The 6,000-nt window shown below is 44.9% G+C and overlaps 1 long non-coding RNA gene across 1 annotated transcript in view; it reads right to left on the bottom strand.

Moving 5' to 3' along the window:
* Nucleotides 1-2,101: 2,101 nt before the first annotated feature.
* Nucleotides 2,102-6,000, bottom strand: part of LOC139265191 (uncharacterized) — a 29,088-nt gene continuing 25,189 nt past the window's right edge. The window contains exon 4 of the long non-coding RNA XR_011593497.1: nt 2,102-2,175. This is a non-coding gene — a long non-coding RNA (uncharacterized lncRNA). The remainder of the gene's footprint in view (nt 2,176-6,000) is intronic.

Below are 6,000 nucleotides of genomic sequence, written 5' to 3'. Positions count from 1 at the left end.
AATGGATGGCGAACTCAGAGTTAAGTTGTCTATTTTTCTCCCTCCAACTGACCAGTTGCACAGTGTCATAAGCAGAATCCTGGGAATGAATTGCAAAAACCTTGGCCTAGAAATTCAGTATTGCCCCATTTGGGGGCGGTAACACTCAGGAGGCGCGAAACTTAGCGCTTGTCGCAGAAGTCTCGCCTCTCTTGATAGCTCCCACTTGCTTGCTGGGGCGGTAATGGGGTGGACGCTCCAGCAACGCTGCGCACTTGGCCGCAACATGCTCCAGCGTCCGAGGGGCTCTTGCCTCAATTAAAGGGAAGGCCTGTGCTGCTGATTTTGCAAAAGAAAAAGGCACCTACCTGGACCACCGGGGAGCGGGGGTGCCGCGCGATCAGTCCGGCACTCAAACAGAGTGTCGGGCTGAGCGATCGCAGCCACGACCCCGCGGAGAAACCATGGGCTAGAATTTCCTATCTGCCCGCCGGCACCTGATCGCCGCCCAAAAGACCGCTAAGAGTGGGAAGATTATCGCCGGGGAAAACTTCCCCCCCCCAAAAATAAAAAAATCCGCCGAGAGAAAAACATGGTCCTTGCACCCCCAATCTGGGTGAAAAAGTGCAATTTAGGGTCGATTGGGTGAAATTTTTTTAAAAATCAATAAAATTTACTCCGAGGCTGCGGGTTGGGCCTAACACAAAAACAGCAACTAAAAAATTAAAAAAAAACATTCCCAGGACACTTTACAACTAAATAATCACAACACATTTTTAAAATAATTCGTTAAAAAAAACAATTACTCACCTTGCAGAGCTACTCACCGACCACCCAGTTCCGCTAATCCTCGTGGCCGTTTTAAAAAAAACTCAGCCACGGATCACCGCTGACCCAAATATCGCGCCAGGATGGTGCACGCCGGCGCTCCGCTCCCCAGCGGTACCTCGAAACTGCCAGCGTAACTCAGGTAAGGAATTTTTTGCTCACCCGATTAATGACCTCACTGGTACATACTGCCCAGAAACCGGGCGGTAAACCATAGGAAATTCTAGCCCCAGGAGCAGCAACAGAAATTTAATTTTTTTTGTTGCACTCGCCCACCTCACTTTTAGTTTTCACCCCGGTAATGGCTGGCCACTCGATACGTGTCCCCTGAAGCTGTCGCTGTTATCGCCCGGCACTGCCGCAGGAGACGAAAGCCAATTTCAGGGCCGGGGCGCTAACGGGGCGATGCGCATGGTGATGACGTCACGATCTTCGGTGCAACACCGTAACTAAACTCCCGCTTAATATGACGGGAGTCGTAAAGAGCACCGTGCCCGGTCGCAAGCGGGAGGCGCAAAAGAGCCCAATTTCTCCCCCCTTGTAAATCGCAGATGATCAATGTTAGCTCACAAGAAGAAGTAAGGAAATAGAACAAATGCAACGCTTCCCATTTTTCTGTTCCATTATTTTGTTGGAAAAGGTTGAGAAATAGATAGTATACAGTACAGCAACCTGTTCAAGTTTCAGCCAATCTGTTCACCTTGTTCCTTTCTGCAATCTAAATTCCTAGGAGCCAAAATTGGCGAAGGCCCCCGCCCGCCAAAGTGCCACCCAAAGAACCGGCACTGGCCGCCGAGGTACCTGACGGTACTTTGGGTGGGGTTTTCATCAAAAAGGTCCCTCAAAGGGCGGCGGGCGGCAAAAGAGGGACTTATGCCGCCAATCTGGGCAGCAGCCGGCGGGAGCTCTCATTCTCAGCGGCAATGGCGCTTGCCACCCAAGTGCCGCCGAGGATGGAGTCAGGCTCCCGAAGGGTCGAAGACCTGAAAAGGAAAATCATTAAAAAAAACATCGGAAGACCTTCAGGGGACCCCATCCAGATAAGTCCCTGTAAAGAAAAAAATTATAAAATGTTTACTCACCTATTTTCAGAACTTCAGACTCACTGTCGGGGACAGACCAGCCTCCAGCCAGTGGTCCACCCCCGTTCTGGTGCCGACTCCCGCCCGCATCAATATGGCATCTTGGCGGGCAGGAGTCCACTTACGCCTCTCGGCCGTCTGCTGACGTCAGCGGGCGGTTCCCAGCGGTTCTCACCTCCCGCTCGCTCCAGCCCAAATCGAAACTGGCACTGGGCGGAACTCGAGGAGGAATGTCGGCGACAGTGGGCGGTAAGGCCATCAATTTCGGCCTCAAGTTTTGTCATACCTATACTGAGAGGATGTATAGAATTACTGAAATAGGTGTGACATAAGTTTAACATTTGTACCAGACACATTTGCCAATAGAATTACATAGAAATTACAAGAAGAAACAGTACGTGTTGTGTTTACCCACCACATGGTAGCACAGTGGTTATGTTACTGGACTAGCAATTCAGTGACCTGGATTAATGATCCGCAGACATGAGTTCAAATCTCACCAGGGCAGGGAATTTAAATTCTGTTAATTAAATATATCTGGAATAAAAAGCTAATGTCAGTAATGGTGACCATAAAACAGGAGGGAGAGGCCTTGGCAGTTCTCAACATTGACTCCAGACCCTTTGAACTGCCTTCCTTTAGCTGATCAATCAATATTCTTCCATGCTGAACACCACTGAGGGCAGCACCGACACAGAATGTGCTCTGGTGGGAGCCTTCAATGTCCATCACCAAGAGTGGCTCGGTAGCACCATTACTGAACGAGCTGACCAAATCCTGAACGACATAGCTGCCAGACTGGACCTGTGACAATGGTGAGAGAACCAACACGAGACAAAAACCTACTTGACCATGCCCTCACCAATCTCCCTGTCGCCGATATATCTGTTCATGACAGTATTGGTAGCAGTGACTACCGTACAGTCTTTGTGGAGACGAAGAACCATCTTTACACTGAGGACACCCTCCATCATGTTGTGTGGCACCACCTCCATGTTAAACAGGATAGATTCAGAACAGATCTAGCAGCTCAAAACTGGGCATCCATCAACAGAGCAGAATTGTATTCCACCACAATCTGTAAACTCATTGCCTGGCATATCGCTCACTCCACAACCAACAGATCAGATCATAGCTCTGCAGTCCTGCCACATCCAGTCGTGAATGATGGTGGACAATTAAACAACCAATAGGAGGAGGAGATTCCATGAACATACCCATCCTCATTGATGGTGGAGCCCAGCACCTGAGTGCAAAAGACAAGACTGAAGCAGTTGCAACCATCTTCAGTCAGGCGTGCTGAGTGGATGATCTATATCAGCCTCTGCCTGAGGTCCCTACTATAACAGAAGCCAGTCTTCAGCTAATTTGATTCACTCTAGGTGAAATCAATAAATGGCTGAGCGTACTGGATACAGCAAAGGCTATGGGCCCCAACAACATCCGGCTGTAGCCAAGCTGTTCCAGTACTGCTACAACACTGGCATTTACTCGAAAATTTGAAAAACTGCCCAGATATGTCCTGTCCACAAAAAGCAGGACAAATCCAAATTGGCCAATTACTGTCCCTTTAAATACTGCATCAGGCCCACTGCGCAGCTTGCAGACGTGAAACCCGGAATTCAAACTTAATTGGTTCGATTGAGTTGAGATGGCGGATTCTGTCCTGCTGAGTTGAGTTCCAGGTTTTGCTCCTGCAATTCCACCCACCACTGCCCCCCCACTTCCCCCGACTCGGAAGCCACCATCATATTAATGTCGGGGCCAATATGGTTGGAGCTCAAAGATCAAAGAAGTGCTTGCTACTTTATTAGGGGTCCATTACACATCTCCAAATTGGAACGACAAGCCAGAGAAATCTTGCAGTCAGATTATTGAGTTGAGTAGGAATAATAAAGTTATTGTTCTGGCAGCTTTTAATTAGCCACTTATTGATTGAGAGAGAGAGAGGGAGCAATGGAGGAAAGGGCGTTGACTTCCTAAAATGCATACAGGACCCATTCCTCAAGTAGCATACCAGTAGGCTTACAAAGATAAAGGCATTGTCGGATCTAGTTATGAGTAATGAAATAGATCAGGCAGATGAGTTAAATGTGAGTGAGCACATCAGGAGTGGTGATTATAAAAGAAAGACTTGCATTTATAGAGCACCTTTCAGGACCACCAGACACCCAAAAGCACTTTACAACAGTTAAGTGCTTTTTTGTAGTGTAGTCATTGTTGCAATGTAGGAAGCACAGCAGCCACTTTGCGCACAGCAAGTTCCCACAACCATCAATGTGATAATGACCAGATGATCTGTTTTAGTGACGTTGATTGAGGGATAAATATTGGCTAGGACACCGGGGATAACGTCCCTGCTCTTCCTCAAAATAGTACCACAGGATCTTTTACATCCACCCAAGAGCAGACAGGACCTCAGTTTAACATAGAATCATAGAATGATTACAGCACAGAAGGAGGCCATTCAGCCCATTGAGCCTGTGCCGGTTGCATTTATAAAGCACCTTTCATGACCACCGTACACCCCAAATCTCTCAACTGAAAGACAGTGCAGCACTCCCCTGAAGTGTCAGCCTAGATTGTTGCATTTAAGTCTCTGGAGTGGGACTTGAACCCACAACCTTCTGTCTGATAGGTGAGGGTGCTTCCGACTGAGCCATGGCTGACGCACACCTCAAGTTCCAACTGAAAGGGAAACTGTCAGTACAAAAATTATAATATCAGATTGGATTATTGCAGGGTTTAGAAAAATGTGTTGTGAGCTAGTTGAGATGAGGTGGTAGGAAAAATTGGGACATAGGACAGTCGAGCAACTGTGGGTTGTTTTTAAAAGGAGATTATAATGGTACAGAATAAGTATATTCCATTAAGAAGAGGTAAACTGTTTATAGTTTTAGGATGCCATGGATACATAAAGAGGATAGAAAACAATTCTAATTGAAGAAGACCCACAAGGGCTATAAGAATAACGATAATGAGAAAACTAAAGGAGAATATGAGGAAAGGAGAAAAGAAATTAGGAGTAGCATAAGGAAAGCTGAGAGAAAACAAAAGAAACATCAAAAGGAACAATAAACAGATTTACAGGAAAAAAGAGAATTGTTAAAAGTCAGATTAAATCACTGACAACAGAGGGCTGAATGTTTTTAGATGATGATTAAAATTACTTATTTAAAATTTAATTATTTAATAATTACTTTGCCTTGGTATTTACTAAAGAGACAGATATCGGAGAGGAGGTGATCCTGAAGTGTTTGAAAGTGAGATGAGTGACATTGTGAATATATGCATAACATTGATAAACAGAACATTTTAGATAAATTAGCTAAGCTAAAGGAAGGCAAAGCGACGGAATACATCCTGGTGTCCTGAGGGAGATGAAGAAAAAAATTGCAAAAGCCCTAGAAATTATACTTCAGGGTGCTATTGATGTGTGCCAGCGCACTGGAGATTGGCCAATGTAGTACTCATTTTGAAAAAAAGGAAGACAGAGCTAATCTGGGTAATTATAAACCAATTAGCTTAAAATCTACTGTAGGAAAAATTTTAGAGTTTTTAATTAAGGATGAAATTACCACATCTGTAGATAAAGAGATAAAAATTAGAAGTAGCCAGCAAAAATTTCAAAAGGGATGATTGACAAACCTCATAGATTTCTTTAAGGAGGTAACAGGCATAGTAGATGGGGAGAAATGCAGTGGATGTAGAGTACATGGATTTTAGGAAACCCTTTCATAAAATAAATTAGATTAGATTAGATAGAAAAGATTAAGGGCTCTGGAATAAATGGGAGGGGAACAAATTGGATTAAAATTGGTTAGACGACAACAGAATAGGAGTTATGGGCAGTTTCTCAGAATGGTTGGAAGTAGATAATGATGTCCACAGAGTTTGGTTTTGAGATCCCTTCTGTTCACCTTGAATCATCATCGTCATCATCGTTGTCATCATCATCAATGATTTGGATATAGGCCTAGAGAAATTTTGTTAAAATTTCAGATGGTACTGAAATAGGAGGTTTAGCTAATTGTTTCGATGACCATGGGAAGTTGCAAAGGGATATTTATAATTGGGGGAATGGGCTAAAAATGTGGCAGATGGAATTCAA

The sequence above is a fragment of the Pristiophorus japonicus genome, chromosome 6 (assembly GCF_044704955.1).
Source record: "Pristiophorus japonicus isolate sPriJap1 chromosome 6, sPriJap1.hap1, whole genome shotgun sequence".
Classification (NCBI taxonomy): Eukaryota; Metazoa; Chordata; class Chondrichthyes; family Pristiophoridae; genus Pristiophorus; species Pristiophorus japonicus.
Note: the sequence above shows the minus strand (reverse complement) of the source record. Positions and strands in the feature narration are given on the sequence as shown.